The sequence below is a fragment of the Pseudoliparis swirei genome, chromosome 4, assembly GCF_029220125.1.
Source record: "Pseudoliparis swirei isolate HS2019 ecotype Mariana Trench chromosome 4, NWPU_hadal_v1, whole genome shotgun sequence".
Classification (NCBI taxonomy): Eukaryota; Metazoa; Chordata; class Actinopteri; order Perciformes; family Liparidae; genus Pseudoliparis; species Pseudoliparis swirei.
Genome location: NC_079391.1, coordinates 13,551,234 through 13,566,380, shown reverse-complemented (window position 1 = coordinate 13,566,380; position 15,147 = coordinate 13,551,234). Strand labels below are relative to the sequence as shown.

Below are 15,147 nucleotides of genomic sequence, written 5' to 3'. Positions count from 1 at the left end.
ATACAGTCTAGTGTCCTATTTGCATGCGCTGAAGTAGCATGACCGTGATGTGCTGTTTTGCATTATTGTGGCACTGTGATGCAGAAAGCTTGTCCAGATATTTTAGTTTGATTGACAACGGTCTAAGACGGCATGTCTTGTATATACACAGTTTTCTAAATGTTGATTAAGAGCTCAGTTCAGATAAGCGTGTTGATATTACATTGTCGAAGACAGGCCTCAAAACGTTGTCTTTGTTGCCGCTGAATTCCAAGCCCTCTTTGGATGGAAACAACCACTTGCATCATGGAGCAGCCACTGTGACATCTAAAACAGGCGAGGAAGTTATGGAAAAGAAAGGACGTATTGGGCTCGAAATCAGGTTCCCAACAGTTTTTCCTCTGGAAAATGCGAATGTGCGATGCCAAAAATAAATCAAAGTGACAAAGATGGAGGGTGGGGGAAAAGATGGAAAGGGTCTTGTGGCTAAAGTTTTGATGAAGTAAACCATATATCTCTTGTTGCCTGGGTCTTTTGTTTCCTTTCTGCATAACTTCTTTTTACACTGACTTGGATGTGTTACAAGGCTTTGCCCTTAATGTGCATTATGAGAAAATGGCTTCAGCAGACCCAACCACAATATCTCTCTCTTTCGCTCGCTCTTTGAGTAAAGAACGGGGGATGGTTAGACCCTGTTAGTGAAAAGATGGGTTCAGAGAAGGTTTTCTTCGACTCTCTAAACACTGCACAAATAATGATGTTGGTGTTCATGTTGCCTTAGACGCGTCTGATGTGTAAGTAGATCAAGCTCTGTCTCCTTTGGTCTAAGAAATAGATTTCTATAGTGAATAATTCACGGTGGTGAAGTTATTTTTTTCAAGGTGGTCGAGAATACTTATTGTACTTATTGGGTGGAAATATACGCAGTCGAAGCTTCGTCAAACTTTTTCCCCTTTCATTAGTTTCCAAATGGCACATTTTCCTACTCTCATCAGTGCTGGTGCATGGTGAGTACTGGAGCAGCTTCATCCATCCCGCTGCCGACTTGTAAGACTCTAATGTTGGAAAATATGAACTTTCAGCTTAAACCAAATTCAAATTAACAGTCATCCGCTCGTTCTTTGAGGGTCCAGAGTCTAGAGGTGCACTTAAGAAACCCCTGGTTGGCTCAACTGCACATTTATAAGCAAGGTTCAGCTTCAGTGAGGGAAGTCTGTGATAATCACTTTCTTGAATGGGACTAAAAAAAGAGAAATCTACTGAAATGATAGAGAACGCCTGCGGTTTGGCCAATGCAGGATATTTCCCATGAGCCTCTTTGACAAGCTGAGGGGATAGCCACTCTGGCACACGCCACCCACCCACATACAATGTATACACACCGGCACACAGAGGGCTGTTTCTGCCAGGCAGCACGGGTGTAGATCCCTCTGAAAGGAGGGTTGTCCGAGGGAGGAGGATGGACAGGAGGTAGGTGAGGACTCCACTGAGGGGGACCCGAGGACGAGCGTATAGAGGTGTTCAATTCAGTTTATTTGCAGAGGGCTTTACAGTCTGTACACATAGACATCCCTGTCCCAGAACCTCACATCGGATCAAGAAAAACTCCCAAACAACCCTTCACGGGGGAAAAAAGGGAAGAAACCTTCAGGAGAGCAACAGAGGAGGATCCCTCTCCAGGATGGACAGTTGTAATAGAGGTCATGTGTACAGAAGGAATCATGATACACAAATTAAAACACAGTAACAACACAATCACTGAATATGACAGAGTGTATGAATAGTTGGTAGTAGGCATATTCCACAATCCAGACCTCCACGATCCATCAGGCAGATGGAGGTAGAGAGGAGGAGTGGGCGGAGTCTCAACAGGGCATGGCATAGTTGGTAGTAGGAATATTCCACGTGAAGTCAAAAGGACTCCGGGGAGTTGTCTTGTCTGAGAAAAAGTAAAAGGTTGAAAGGACAATTTGTAAAATCTACAACAACTTTTCTGTGGAGAGTGGAACGACATTGTGGAAAGAGTTTTTTTATTTTTTATGTTTGGATTTAGAAAATGATGACACATTATACGACCACAATTAATCACCCTGCAGACCGCATACAAATATATACACATTTTTACCTCCAAAAATCTCACTCCGACAATTATGTTTACATGCAGCTAATTTCGACAAAAGCGATTTACGTTCACTGTCAGAGCTCGCTGTTCACAGAGTGACGTTCTTGTAGCGCAGTGTAAAGTCCCAGGGAGGAGGCCGGGCACAGGACCTTTTACTTTTTGAACATTTACCATGCTCGAGATGTTTCTGCCAAACTGAACAAAGTGTTTTCGTTGTCCAACCTTAACCATCATTTACTCACCATGACCGCAGGGTTTCTCTGATTCTAACCAGGTGCTTGAAGAGTTGACGATGCAAATGTAAATATACTTTAGATTCAAGGAGGAGATATTGTAGCAAAAACTGAGGCATTGATGGTAAACTCTTTGCAGAAATGTTGGAAAGGTTTCATGTATATTTCAAAACTGAACATTTCTCAAAAACATGGAATCCAAAAATTCATTGCTAGACAATTTAAACTGAATTCTCAATTTACTCAAACATGTTACTAATAGAACATTAGATACAAATGCCGGCAGTTTGTAGAAAGACACGATTGGACTTGGCCTCGACATATGCACATGCAGCAGGGCTATTGCTGCTCTTTTTTTGGTGTCAGCGAGGAGAACGGCTCTGTCTTTGGTTCGTGGTGGGGTTGAGGGTGAACTGGGGAGGTACAATGTTCCTCCTCATCCTCAGCAAAGCTAAATGTATTGGTTGCCATCTGCAGGGTGGAGGAGTTTGGGTAGTGGCCAGGCCAAAGAAAGGCTTCTAATTAAACAGTCATCATTATCAACCTGTGGTTAGGGATCATCATCCCCAACACTGGTTCTCCAAGATGAACATGGAATCATTGAGGCTTTCCCTGAAGCCCATGCTGGACTGAATTAGAATAGAAGCCGAAATAGAGGAGAAAAGTGCTCGCAAGATTTTTTCTTCTTCTTCTCTTGGCAGAAAGGCAGCAAGAGGCCCTGTGCCATATCCACTCAGGTTTAAACAATTACCCGACATCAGAGAACGCCGTAGAGCCTCAGTGTTGGCACAATCGTCATGCTTTTGACTGCTGTACTTCAGGCCATGGTTTCAGTGTCGCATCTAAGCGGAGCTTTCGATAATTCCAATTAGTGTAAGAGGGTGTGCCTGCAGTATCTGTATCGCTGCTGCTGGAGGAGCTTTCCTTTGAGGTTGACAGCCCCTTAATGTCATATTTCTTGGTTTGATGTGTGAGTGACACACAGGCGCTCCAAGAGGATGGCAAAATGGTTTATTAGGACCTAATTATGTCTCTGTGATTAAAGGGGAAGTGACTGTGATTAGGAGACCTTGCAGATGATGTGGAAACATGGATGAATATTCAGAGGAGAAACGGCACAGTAGGTATTAGCCTGTGTGTTTTGTATGTGTGCTTTTTGTCGAATATGCGAGCGCTACAGAGTCCGTTCTGCATCATGGCAGTCATGTGATGACATCATTATACAGCAGAGGAGCATTTCTCATTTAACAAATAAGCTACTAAACACACTTGATGATTATTCGTGAGTATATATGTGTACTCGCTTCATGTAAGCATCTGTTGAGAAGCTCTTGTATCCAAAACATAATAATACAAATTTAGAAAAATGAAGATGGCCTCATTTTTCTTTCTTTCTCTGTCTGGCATGTAAGACACTGCGTACTTTCACAGCCAATTGAACATGAAACCATAAGGAATGTTCCGCAAAGCCAGGTCTACTTTGGGAAGCTCAGGGCACGAGTGAAAAAGTGCACATTCTTGTGAACTTCAGACAGAGTATGTTTTAATCAAAAGGATACATAGTCTTATTAGTCTTCATTTAATGGATAGATTAGCAATGGACTTTCTTTTTTTTCTTAACCACACAAACTTCTAACTTTTCAGAAATGTGATAGCCACTGCCATTAGAAATCATTTATAGGAGTGTTCTGAGGCCAAGAGATTGTCAGCAGGGCCTTGCAATTTTACAATTTCACAACTGACTTCCTCCTTAAAATGACACGGGCTTACCTGCCTATTACTCCCTTTGATTTCTACAGTACATGCTTCTGCGCTCTGAGAGGTATTCATAATAAGCTTAAACTCCACTGGCTTCATTGCTAAAGGGTGCTTATCTCTCGGCTATTCAAGAGAAAGAAGGGTCATATATTTTCCAATTTCAACATTTCACTGTGAGTCCACAGTCTGCCTAGAACCACGTTTAGGGGGTTGGCATGTGCACACACATGGATATATGGTCACATACATGCACACATGCACTCACACATGCACACACACACTCGCCCATGGCAGTTCTTTGAAAATATTTAGCCTTTTAAAAAATGTAAATGGTTCAGCTGTGGGTATTTTTTTTTGTAGCGAGATGGAAATCCCAAATTTCAGCACATTTATTAATGTTTTATTCAGTATACATTTAAACTCACATTTCTAAAGGCTGTAGGAACCAGTCTGCTAGTTTTATTTAAAAGTCTGCTGGTCTGATATAATCAGAGAAAAATAATCCTGAAAAGTGTTTTTCTTTTATTACATAGATCATACTTACCTTGCAGCACTTATTGCACGTTTGGACACGCAATCTAATCTATTTACACTTTCATTTGGTCCCAAGGGAATGTTCAAAGCATACTCGAGTTAAAAATGTGTACTCGTATGCAATGTATGATATACTTGAAAACTATAGTTTGCGGTGGCCATGGAGGGCCTTCTCTCGTCAGTTTTACGTGTAGAATAATGAGAAGCATGTGTTGAGCAAGTGAAGAAAACCAAGTGATCTTTCATGTGACCCACCTGTTCTGTTGTCAGTAGTTAACCCTGACCTCATGTTCCTGTTGTCTGGACAGCCACACTAAAGAGCCCCTTCCTCCTGCTGCATGCTCTATGCAAAGACGCCTTCTGGCCCAACACGAATGGCAGCACATGGAAGTCAACTAAACCCGTGAAGGGATAAACTAAACCTTAATGCCTAACAACATTTAAACACACATAATCTGTCGGTGTAAAGTGTTTGTTTGAACGCCATCGTTCTTCAGCAGCTAACAGCGCGCAGTAGGTTTTGTGCTGCGAGTCTGCCGGCTGAGTTTCTCAGTTCTACCATGCTGTAATGGGCTCCCAGGACATGACGGGAATATAATAACTGCTTGACGATGTTTTCCTTACCCCCCCTCATTCTCCACTAAATGTAAAATGTGCCCAGAAACATGGCATGTATGGCACAGGTTGTGATGTCAGTTGTTATTGCTGGATATGTGAAGCAGTACATTTTGGATTATTTTCCACAATCGGCTGTGCACAGTGCATTATGTCACAAAGGCCACATTGTAGCGAGCTGGGTGGAGAGCGGTGTTGTTTCCCTTGTTCTGTGCATTGCTCAGCCACCTTCTGAGCAGCCTCACTTTATGCACATGTTCTTTCCTTGTGCGCCATTCAATTGACAATGGACCTGTAGGACACTTAACAAGATGCCGAGCAAAAAAAACATTCATTAAAAGTGTGCAGACTAATGGCCAATAATGTTATCCAAACTCAAGCTTTTCTCTTCGGCTGTGGTTATCCAGCTGATACTATATTACGGCTGGATTTGTTAAATTACAGGTTTTTCATTCACAACTAGACTGCATGCTCTGTAAAATATGAGTTTAAATGATAAGATTAAGTGATAACTGATATATTTTGATTCCTTTGCTGTACAATTGGACTCCCAACGTTGCTTTTGTTCAATGCGGTACGGAATGAAAGAGCCTCTTGTTTTTTCCGCTAATTAAATTTGCCACTAACATATGCTGGCAGGAACCTCTTACCTTGTTTGACTTATTTATTGCCTGACTGTAGAGATAATTTGACCTTTCATTTGAAAGGCTGTTTTTTTAAATCCAGAAAAGGAGTGTTAAACTCAATTATACCAGTGATCAGTTGCTCAAACACTGCATTTGTTTCCTCTGGGGGGACAAGCCACTCCTGGCCCTTCCACCCCGACAGGGCAACAAGGGGGGAGAGGTAAATTAGGAGGAAAGAGAAACGGGGATGGGGGCGGGAGGGAGACATGAGTGAGATGAGAAAGGGAGAATGGAGAGAGGAAAGTGCCCTACAGTTCCTGCCATGTCACTGGAGATTTGTGTCCTCCTTTTAAATCATTTCCCTCTTAAGAAGATTAAGAAGGCAGAAATATTCTCAAACTGATCATTTTCCCTCCCCCTAAATAGACTCATTTGCATTTGCAGACGCTGCTATTAAATGTGGGTTTCAAAAAAAGACAAATGACCTCTGCAACTGTAAATAAAAACAAACAGAGGTTATAATGTTAATTGTTACAATGGCTGCACAGGGGCCTGCAGAGCCATAGCAAATACACATGCCCCCATTGCTATCAGATTTACATCGTGGCCACATATGCTACACTGCAGGCTTATTTTCTTTTATTTAGATGAGCAATAAATCTTGGTCAAGACTTCAGTCATTTCTTTCTCTCGCAAATGGAGTTGTCCTTTTTGTCATTAACTTGGTTTATGTTCCATCAGAGGAGGACGACCAATTTTACTTTATATTTATCACTTAACAGCGTGGAAAGAAACATGCGGTGTAATGCTGTTATTCTGTCGATTACAGTGTTGGGTTATATGAATGCAAGAGTGATTTTCCAACATGGAATATGTTTAAGTGGAGTCCTTCCTTTTCTGAGAACACTGCCGCCTATTTAAGACTCTCTTGTTCCAATGCTCCAACGGTTTCACACGAGGCCTGAATGTTGTCTGCCTGCATGGTGCTGAGCTCGCTGCTAAAACTATTATTTCCATCTTAAGTCTGCTTCTGCAGTCAAACAATGTGCGACAGCAATATAAGTCATTGGCGGAAAAGGCCACGATCAAATTGTGCGTCCATGCTTCTCCTTGAACAAGGAAACCCCTAAATATTTTGCGAACACCATTGCCTTGTTGTAACCCGATCATTTATGGATCAGTTGTTTCCTTTCTGGTTTAATTCACCATGTGATTGATTTTCAATGCCGTACTGTTGGGGAATATCCACACTAAACGTGCCTGCAACAGGGAATCATTTGAATACAGATGCTTCCGGCCTCGGCCTTGTCACTGGAAACCACTTGGAGCCAGGAGACAATTGCAGGTTGATTATGTTGCTTCTGACAGAAGTTGCAACTCCTTTGTACAAGGCAGAGATATTTGCATCTAAATGCTTATTGTAGACATCTAAACAGCATAAAGACTGATTGTAAATACCAGCTGTTGGGCTGTACTCGGGGAATACAAAAATAATTTCAATAAGGGCAATTGGCATGGAAATGACGACAATACTTTCAAACAGTGGAGCTGAAATCAATACGTAGGAAATGGTGGCGTTTTTGGTGCTGGTTGTGTTTGTCATCTTTATTGAGCATGTTTGTACAATCGCATGTGAATCTATTTACAGTATGTTGTAGTGATGGTGGTGAAAACAGTGTTTTATTTCGATGAAATACATCTTTGGATACTGCTGCAGGCTGTTTATTTGGATGGACAGTGTGTTACAGATGTGTGTTACAGATGTGTGTTACGGATGGGTAAAAGCGGAAGGAATTTGAGGTTGGCTAATTTATCAGTTGGGAAATGTACAGTAACCCGACTGCTATGATGTATTTGACATGCCGTTTAGCTGTTTACAGTGTTTTATATCGTTGAAACATGCCGTTCCAAGCGTTGTTATATTTGTGTGTCTGCATGTGTGTGTCTGTAGGTGCAGTTAGATGTGTGTGTGTGTGTCTGCCCAAAGCCGAGTGATGCCCCTGCTGATTCTGCTCCTCCAGCTCTTTGTCCTGCAGCACTCAGTGTGTCTGCCTGCTCGGGAGACTGGCATGCTCCTCTAGTGTGGCTCCACAAAGGCCCCGCCGCCTTTGAGGTGTTAAAAACTTCCATTTATGCATCTCCCTGGACAAAAAAAACACCAAGCCTATTTGAGTCCAGGAGCAACACAGGCAGACATTGTGGCCACGCTTCTCCATCACCCATTTCACAGATTCTAAAACCAGTATGTGGTGAACAGGATTTGAGGAGCTAAAGTGCCCCGTGAGGGCCAGGCGATAAGAGGGGAGAAACACCACCACGCCGTAAACTAGAAGATGGGTCCAGGAAAATAAACATATTACCTGGGAGAGAGTGAGAGACTTGTTTTCATACCCTTCTTGCCCTCAAGTCACACAAATCCCATGTTGAATGAGAAAGACGCCGAGAAATAAACCTGAAAAAAAAGATTTGAGTGTTTATATCTTGGAAGTTATGAAAAAGGCTATCGGCAGTGTGCAAAAAGACACGCCTGTTATGTGTTCTCTGTCTTTGCAGTGAAGAATGAGTGAGAGGGAATCCAAGAGAATTGAGGTTGCACGCCTGTTGGGAGCACTGGGCACTGAATGGTGTCCACCATGGAGGAACACATTCTGTCTGCGGGTCGTTTCTCTCCCCTCACCCTGCCTCAACCCAGTTGCTCAGTAAATAGACTTTCATTCTTGTGATTTGACACAGAGGATACGACAGTAAATGCCAGAGCCCTGTATCGGTATCGGGCTATTCGTTGGAACAAACTCCGGGGGAAGAAATGGATGCAGATATTAATTTCTGCTTTATCTGACCAGCTCTTCCAAAATACCCGTCAGTGTTTTACTCCCAACGAAGATATTTGAACTGGAGTGACACTCTGCTCGTCTTTCCTGACACGTTGGTGCGAGACATTTTGTGAGAGTCTGGTCTGCTGTCGTTTAGCGTCAGGACAGGTCCAGCCAGACAGTTTGAGAGAGAAAGAGGGTGAAGATAAAAAGAAGAGCGGTTGTCGTAAGGCTGTGATAGTTAACGGTTTGCTCGAGCATGAAACAGATGTTTGCACATGGTTAACTGTTTCCAACACCAAATAACTCAATGATTTGATGGATCTCTTGTAGACTTACAGCTTGTCTTATAACACAGGACTGGACTTCTCTTTTTGTCCAGGGCTGTCTGTAGTTTATCTCACCACTAGGAAATGAATAAATCTATACGCTAACAATGACTTTGGCGCATCGATCTGGGCCAAAGTGTCCACAGTTTACCTGAACGCCAGCTGCTTCCTGTCTGGTGATTACTCACTGCATGGCAACTGTTGACCCATATTTCACATGTGATGCTCCTGCAGAGAGAGACTTTAGACCTGGATATTTAACAGATAATCACACGTGTTCAATTATTATATCAGACACTTCTGCGCCAGAATGATGTGAGCATCAAGTCCACACTGCACCCCCCCCCCCCCCCCCCGCTTCCCTCCTCTTCCTCCCATTTCCCTATTTCCCCTGTGTCCACTGTTATAGCCTCACCTCATTGCATCCCTAACTCCCCCATGCCGCCGTCCCCGGCCCGCCTGGCTGTGTGGCTGCTGCTCCTGCAGAGATAACCACACAGCATCCAGGTAGAGCAGCCTGCTGATGGCATAGATTACCTCTATTGTTAAAATAACTAACTCGGCAGAATTCCTACTTTAGCGGGTTTGGACCCAGGAGAGAGTGAGGATTTGGAAAGGCGGATTGGGGATATATATATATACATATATATAATTTGTTCAAACATGTTGCAGATCTGGATGAATTCAGAAGTACAGGTTTTGGCTTTCCTCATGCGTATCCACACACAACTATACATGATGAAATGCACATTTACATATGTGTTCGCAGCAGGGAAGTAAACATACATGCAATAAACAAAATTCCCATATTATAGTTTCCTATGCTGCCCCGTGAGACACATGTGTGATATTGGGCTATATAAATGAAGTGACTTGACTTCAGTAATGTGAAACCTAAACCCTGTGTTTGGTCAGGACCGCTAAGTAGTGGTTGTTCTCCCCTGTGCTGTATACAGTTGTGGCGATGGTGTCTATTGATACTGAGCCACTGTCACATGATGGTTGAAAAACACAACTGAAAATGAAATCACGCGTACAACCCACACTGTACATAATAATACACATGTCTGGAATTTGAAGGTTCAGTTGATTTGAAAGTGAATCTTTCCGAGTGTGAAACTGCTTTCTTCACGTACTGTACGCGGGGCTTTGGCTCAAAAGGCGTTTCCAGCAGACATGTTTGCTGTGTAATATAAAGATGCAAGAGCACTTTCTACGTGGGAGGTTTAAGTACAAGTGGAGGGTGAAACGTATGTTGTAGCCAGCTTCGGAGCAGAATGTGGAATCTGAATTTGTGTGTGTTGCGTGTGTTGTGTGTATTCCCTGACACTGGAAATAATGCTATATTTTCGACGCTGCTTCGCTGCATATCAAAGCTTTTGTGGCGACTCGAGTCTGTGCTTGTGTGTGTGTGTGTGTGTGTGTGTGCGTGTGTGAGCGCCTTGGCTGGTCATAACTAAACGAAAATGCCACTTTGACAGGAATGCCACAGGTGGCAGTGAGCTCTGTGCCCCTGCTCCATGCGTCCGTATCTGAGAGCTGAACCTCCAGTATTCTCTGTGTTTTTGTTTTGTGGCCTAATGTGGTCAAATTTACCTTTTTTATCTCGCCCTTACAGTTTCAGTCCAAAATAATGAAATAATATAACATGTTTCGTTTGAGTGTGGACAATTTGTGAAGGAAAATGTGAAACGAATAATTTGAATTTAGGGTTGACTGAAATTGTGTTTAATAAGTCCCAGATCCTCTAATTAGGAACGGGGGAGTGCCTGTTTTATGTTTCCTGGCTGTAGGTCTAATTCACAGCAGGAGAAAAAGCTGCTACATGCAGCTACAACAGGCCGGTTGACACTGACTCTTATTACACCACAGGGATTACTACATTTGCTTCATTATAATATCATTTGGGTTCTCATTATTTGCAATTATAAATTCCTTTGTTTTTTTTCTCTCAGACAAATAATTACCTTAAATAACCAATGAAAAATGAATACATTTCCCCATATATTATTTACCTCATTGTTTCCAATTAACATCACATTATGGATTCAAAGGTTTGTTAATGTCTACTCTGTAATTATAAGAGCTCTCATTTATTTAGGCATACCCAGAATTACGTCCATCGTTGGAGGTTTGACAAAGACGGGTTGAATGAATTGCCATCCATGTAATATGTGGTTCATCCAGCAGGCAGGGGTTGTTGCGTAGACTGCATATCTGTTAATATAATCGTGGTTGTGTGAGTACGGGAGTGGGTGGTTGCAGCTGGAGCATAGTTCAGAGCAGTGAAATCGTGTGTGTGTTTAGTGTCATTTGAGAGGCACAAGAAGACTTTAAACTCAGAGGTGCTTTTCATGTAACAGCTTTCCATTCAGCCGAGGTCACCTGGGTCCTCTCTCCCCCATTGTCACCTCCAGCCTCAAGGCCACCACATTCAGACCCGTCTGCAACTCTTGCCTTTATCTGGCTCACCCTGTCAGCCCTGCAGCCTCCCACCGTCCCACGTAGCAGACTCCGTGCGGTGCTCTGACAACAATGCGGTAATAGTCGGCACATTTATCTGATCTTCTTGATGATGGTTTACGGGTCGTGGCGATGGCGAGACTGAGGTTCTGTCGCGCAAATTAGTGACCGATCAGTTAATCGTGACCTTAAAAAACCCTTGGCCTTGTTTAATTGGCAGTGCTGAGGCGGACTAATTGTATAAATCAGCTGGTAATGAGATCTTGGCTTATTGTAAAAAAACAAGATAATGTGAGAAGATTAACATGACTGAGCTTACAACAGCTAGATGGTTTGATCAGTGAGTGTCTAAACTTGTAATGTACTGGACTTTACTGGCTATGTGTGCCTTCTCTAACAAAGCTTTAAATTGCAGCACTTTAACTGAAACTAGCAGAGCATGCATGAGCCGTTAATAAATCATTAGCAGGCAGCGCTCGAAGAAGGACGACTTAAATAAAACGACTGCTTTATATGAAAGCTGTTTATTAGTCCAATCTGCCAACTGGAAGATGGATTAATGAGGTAGCAGAGAAGCAGATTTTAAACATTGTCTAGGACGTATTCCCATTGATGACAGCTGTGAGGACTGCAGGTCAGACACTAACAAAGCTGTTTTACATTTAGCTCAGCTGTGGAGACTCTGACCCTCAGCCAACAGTCACTCTGGCCTCAGCTCTCCTTCTCTTGCTCTCGCTCTCTATTTGTTCCAATGGAGGTAGATGCAGTTATGCAAGACCTTTGCTGATGTTATCCATGCTCCAAATTCACTGGTGGTTTTAATCAAATGAAAAAAAATCATTAACACCTATATTTAAGTGTTGTTTTGGCATCATTTTTAATCCAAAGCAAGACATTCATACAGTGGTCATCAATACAAATATCATGTTTCATACACCTACAAAACTTATTTTTCTGTCTTCTTTTTGCTTACATTTCAGGTTTTTACATGAATTCAAAATCAGCCGACCACTGATCGCTGGAAGCCGGGGATTGTGTCTTTCAGTTTTTGTAAGTATCAATTTGCCTCTTCAGCTGTTTGTGCCTTGCCACGCGTCTCATCCACCCGCTGTCTTTCACCCACACTGAACACCTGCATCAAATGAGGTGGACAATTGCAACACAATGGGATGCAAAATTAGATCTTTACATTGGCGCAAAGTCACTGACAGACATTTCAAACACAAAGTGTGTATTGGTCCTTCTGTGATATGATACACTTTATTGTTTGAGTTGCAATTTGAAGGTTAAATCAGACTTTTTAGAATTCACATTTAAAGCCTTACAGGAAAAAATAAAACATTTTGCTATTCGAGAGAACCATGTTTTTAAAATGTGTTCGGAAACAAATGTAAAACGTTATAAGGCATTAGCTGAGAAGCATACTATTAACTGCATACTAATTGTGTCGGGACTACATGAGAGCATACGCTACCCTTTCCCCCCCATAGCTGTCTCAGACTTACGTTTAACTGGGGACGGAGCAAGCTTCGTGTAACTCCAGTCCTCTGCATCATCTATGAAAATGTTACTGCTGCTCGTGGAGGTTTTCTATAAAAAAATGTATCTTAGATATTAGGCAAATAAAGGTGCGGAACTTCATTGATATTATTCTTTTCTTCCAAATGTCATATCACGCGAGTCATATTGAGGAGGAGCTCTTCAATAACAGCCAGGAAATGTCTCCGAATTCAAAGTTCATGGCCATTGACTGCTGTTTGATCAACGCACACTGTCTCCCGTCGAGCCGCCTCTGCTGCTGCGCAATCATTTGAGTTTGTTGAGAATGACTTGAACTCGTAAAACAGTTGCACGATTTCATCATCAGTCGGGTAAACACAAATAGATCAATACAGCGACATTTCTCAGATGAAATACAGTAGTAGTTGAGATCGTATACACCTGATCATTTACGATATCAACTTGCTGCAGTTTCCCCTTCTCTGTATTTTGAGATACCCGATACCAGATGTTATGTATTGTGATCATATTTTCCAGACAACATAATAAAAGATGCAAAAGTAAAGATTATTCCCGTGGCAAATCAGGGACAAATTAGCAAACGTTTTTAATGTTTAAGCATCACTGTGTCGCGTCAATATTATTAGGCACCAATATTGCATGTGGCACTGCTATCTTGCTCTTCTGAGACATTAAGTTAGATTCTCATACAATCTTAAATGTATATCCTTTGACCTACAGGTTTAATTAATCTCAAAACATGACGGGAAGTAATTTAGTTTGTGTCTGGATCGCTTATAGAACACGTTTAATTACACGCCTGCAATCGAATTTGGAAACGCCTGAGAATATGTTCGACCATCTGAAGAGGCCATACACACTCTTTGTTAGTGTGTCCCATTTATCTAATAAGCAACAGTCTCATGGTCTCACAGCTCTCAGCCCACTATCAATGGCACCACTCAAGGGGAGGATGCGGGGGAGACATTTTGTCAGAAATTAAATAAACAGCACTTCACCATAAAATGAAAATGAATAACCTCTGAAAGTGTATTCTTCATCTATTATTTATCAAATGGGATTCTTCAGCCCACTGACCCTGCAGTGATTATGGTCAATATGTTTCTGAGCACAGACCGTTTGACAAAGACTGCCTAACAAAGATTTTAATTTCATCAGCCTCAATTACTTCTGAGGATCCCAGTGCGAATTTGGTAAACTAATTGTTACACATGTCATTACCTGCCTAGAATGTGGAAAGTCCACCGAAACTTTGTCCATCTTCGTTGACTTTGCATTCAATTAATAGCTTGTGTTACTCATGAATGACCACGTTTCCAAAGGCCTAATATGCTTTTAGTGTTGGCAATTTCATTAGGTGGGTTATTGTCTGGACTCTCGTTACAGTGGGTGATTTAGTACGGTCTATATTTAACCACATGAAAATGAGCTAACCTCTGAGTTTATTATTATTATTATCATTTGAAGGTTTGATGGACTTTATTACATTTTCAAAAGAATACAAACCTAATTATGGATTTGGCTGCTGTCCTCCTTCTTCCCTCGTACTGGAGGACAGGGTTTCACCGTAGCTATAGGACAGAAAACAGGACTAGAGAACATGCCATTAATCTTCTTGCTATCACAGCTGTGGAAACTAATGCATAACTAAAAGTCCGGTAAAATGAATTAACGATTTCAACCATGAACTTTTCTCCCAAAACGCCATGAATCGTCTCCGACTGATAATGCACCACGACCCTGGAGTGTGAAATCCCTGTTGCGTTGAGAGTAGCCAGTTAATTGATTTGCAAATTATTTAAAGTTTGTGGTGCCCAGGGGAGTGCTAGACTGTAATGACGGCCCATTTTGAAAGAGTTGAAAAACTCTTCCCAGGCAAGCCAGTATTAAACAGTAGCTGTAATCGTAGAAGTCTAATCTGAGCCCCATGAAGAGAGATGGTGTCCAGTATAGTGTTGTTGGATAGGGTCATCTGAATATGCTTTTAAATTGTATTTCATAGTAAATGAAAGATCTAATTTCATTATTTTCTATCCTCTTTTCGAAGCTTTTGTTTTTTATATCCTGGGAAATCATGCAATATGAAGGATTTTTTAAAATACAGATACAAAGGTATTTTAAATAGAAAAATTTACACATTTTAGAATTTACAGA

The 15,147-nt window shown here is 41.8% G+C and overlaps 1 protein-coding gene across 4 annotated transcripts in view; it reads left to right on the top strand.

Moving 5' to 3' along the window:
- sox6 (SRY-box transcription factor 6) overlaps positions 1-15,147 on the top strand; it is a 131,896-nt gene that overhangs the window by 7,985 nt on the left and 108,764 nt on the right. For all 4 annotated transcript variants that reach the window (XM_056412917.1, XM_056412918.1, XM_056412915.1 and 1 more), the window contains exon 2: positions 12,453-12,522. The gene's annotated coding sequence lies outside the window, so the exon portion shown is untranslated. The remainder of the gene's footprint in view (positions 1-12,452; positions 12,523-15,147) is intronic.